We start from the raw sequence: 3,080 nt of genomic DNA, 5'->3' as shown, positions 1-3,080 counted from the left end.
GAAAGAGAGGACAGAGACAAGAGAGGGAGAGAAAGAGAGAGACAAGAGAGAGAGGAGAGAGGAGAGAGAGAGAAGAACCACAGAAGAGACAAGATGAGAGGAAAGAGAAAGAGAGAGAGAGAGAGAGGAAAGAGAAGAGAGCAAGAGAGAGAGAGAGAGAGAGAGGAGAGACAGAGAGAGAGAGAGAGAAGAGGAGACAGAGAGAGAGAGAGAAGAGAGATAGAGAGAGAGAGGAGAGAGAAGAGAGAGAGAGAGAGAGAGAGAAAGAGAGAGAAGAAGAGAGAGAAGAGAAGAGAGAGAGCAGAGAGAGAGAAAGAAGAGAGAGAGAGAAGAAGAGAGAGAAGAGAAGAGAGAGAGAGAGAAGGAGAAGAGAGAGAGAGAGAGAGGATCAACTAAAACAAAGCATGGAGCATGTTAACGGTCCAACTCCATCAAGCATTTAATGTATTGCATCAGTTTTTGGGATCTTTGCGTAGTGAAGCATATACGCTGAAAGTGTGCATTCCATACCTTCAGAGTAAATGTTTTGACAGTTTGAAAGTGAATTGATGCCGGATCCTGCGTTCATCACCAAGTGAGAAAGTGGAAATACCAGTCATAAATACCAGTTGAAGCACACGTGCTTTTGAACGCTGGAGAAAGCTATTGGCTAGCGGATGAACGACAACTGTGTCTACCATCAACTAAAGTACCGAATCATGCTTGTAAATAAATTTACAGCGGTAAAAAAAAACATAAATTATAGCAGAAAATAAATAAATCAGCCTCTTTTTTTTTAACTGAGAGCTTCGAAACTTCACCTTAAATCCTTTTCGAAGATTTTCTTCAAGCCAATCTCATGTTTAAAAAAATAATATTTATAGATTACTTTTATAAATTATGTTAGTATTATGTTAATGTTGTTTGCATTTAACGCCCGAAAACTGTTATCGAGGACGTCAGAGTTCACATGGTAGGAGAAGGTCGGAGCTCAGACGATAGACGATTACCCACTCGTAATTACCAGTTGAAAGGCTTGAATGATTTTGACCAGTTTTCATGTTGTAGAATACCACCATCCCACTTGGTATCAACACAGCGTTGAGTCTCTCTCTGCTGTCCACTCACCAAACGAGGTGTCCTCTGTCCTGTGAGGACAGTTGACCCAGACCCCTACCGTAAGCAGCTGTATTAGATAGCAGCACTCTGGGGCTTACAGCTTAATGTCAGCTTCTCTCCCTCACACACCACACTCTCTTATTTGCTTCAGCGACAAAGAAGGGGGGGGGGCAACATGAAGACAGAACAAACACAAAAGATATTTTTCGGACAGAAATCTGCAGTATTGGGGTGGGGGGCGTCTCATTTAGTCAGCAAAGTTTTTCACACCACAGTACAGTTACTGTCAGAAAGACAGAGAGAGGGACAGAGAGGAGAGAGACAGTGAGAAAGAGGACAGAGAGAGACAGGTCAGACCACCTATCATTATTACCATCACCACACCACCTATCATTATTACCATCACCACACCACCTATCATTATTACCATCACCACACCACCTATCATTATCACCATCACCACACCTTTCATTATTACCATCACCACACCTATCATCATCATCACCACACCAATCTTCATCACCACCACACCTATCTTCATCATCATCATCATCATCACACTAACTTGAGAAATCAGCCAGTCCGTCCATGCCAGAGCAGGAGCTCCAGAGCAACAGCGAGAGGTAGAGCAGGTTAATCCCGGACCCAGAGCAGCTCAGCCTGCCGTGGGAACCCGACCAGCTCATGGCTCCTCTCATTCCCGTTCCGTGAGATCATGTTCGGGGGCTCGCCTCTCTCCTCAAGTCTCCACGCTTCCGACAGGAAAGGCGGAATGCTTATCGGAATGATACATGATCACGCCACATAGCCTTCAACTACACCTGCGCCAAGTTATGACTTTGACTCCATACAGACATTCAGAAATAAAGGGAAATAACAGTATATGTAGTTTATATCAAAGTACAGCAGTTAACAGCAGTTACGGCGCGTTGATGTTCCCGAAACAAAACCGTTTTCTCTTTTTTCAGCGTAGTCCCTTTAAAAAAAAAACACCCCAGTGCCTTCACCCAAAACGTCCGCAAAAGAAGGAAAACTGTTATAATTAAAGTAACTTGTCTCCTTCCTGTAGGATAGTGATAGTAGTCTGGTTGACACCAGATCCAGAATATCTTCGATGTGTAGACGCGTCAGCCAGGCTGTAGCGTCCCTAGCATTGACGTCACCGGACACGGGCTTTCCCGAATGATTTTTGTCTCAATCCGGAGTCGATTTTCCTTTCCGGGGATGGTGTAAAACTAGCTACACACTGCAATGAATACTCCAAACATGAGCCCTGGCCTGCCCTGCCTTTTATTATTTTGTGCTGCCTTAATAAACCAGAATTTCTGTGTAAAAAAAAAAGTCTTTTTTTTGGATTCGTCAGAAACAAATATATTTCGGCGGGAGCGGGCGATTCTTCAGCTCAAAGATGAGAAGGAGAACCTGAGGTAAACTTTGTTAGCTTGCTATTACTATAGCCTATTTTGTTAGCTTATGATGATGTAATTCACAGAGTTATTGACTTCGTATTAAGCCAGATTCGAGTAATTTACATTTCAATATGTTGACTCAAAAGCTGCCCTGACAGATAAAGTTATGCTAACTAACTAACTAACTTGAGGGACTAACGTTACCCAGTCTAGCTAGCAGTGCTGCTTCATTAATTAGCAACCTAGCAAATTTTACGAGCAGGGTTTTGACAGTACAGTTATTGATTAGTTATCTGGACACTGAATCCAACTGCTGAAGCTCTTGTGAGGGTTGAAAATATGCTTGGCCTATCATGGGAACAGTGTGTGTGTGCTGGAAGTAACATTGTGCACCAGATAGTGTAACTAGCTGAGAGGCTGTGGTTAACCTTGAGCGGGAACAGTATGTTAAATGAGGACACATACATAGAAAACAATGTTTCAAGGCGGGAACAATATGTTGAGCTATTGACACATGCATAGAAAACAATGAGGTAATCTGCAACGCCGGACAGCAGGAGCGCCTGTGGGCTG

The 3,080-nt window shown here is 43.3% G+C and overlaps 1 pseudogene; it reads right to left on the bottom strand.

Annotated features, from left to right (window-relative positions):
- Nucleotides 1-2,815, bottom strand: part of LOC139025096 (protein eva-1 homolog C-like) — a 21,089-nt pseudogene extending 18,274 nt beyond the window's left edge.
- Nucleotides 2,816-3,080: the final 265 nt, after the last annotated feature.

The sequence above is a fragment of the Salvelinus sp. IW2-2015 genome, unplaced genomic scaffold (genome assembly GCF_002910315.2).
Source record: "Salvelinus sp. IW2-2015 unplaced genomic scaffold, ASM291031v2 Un_scaffold2255, whole genome shotgun sequence".
NCBI classification, from domain to species: Eukaryota; Metazoa; Chordata; class Actinopteri; order Salmoniformes; family Salmonidae; genus Salvelinus; species Salvelinus sp. IW2-2015.
This window is presented reverse-complemented; position numbering and strand designations above follow the sequence as displayed.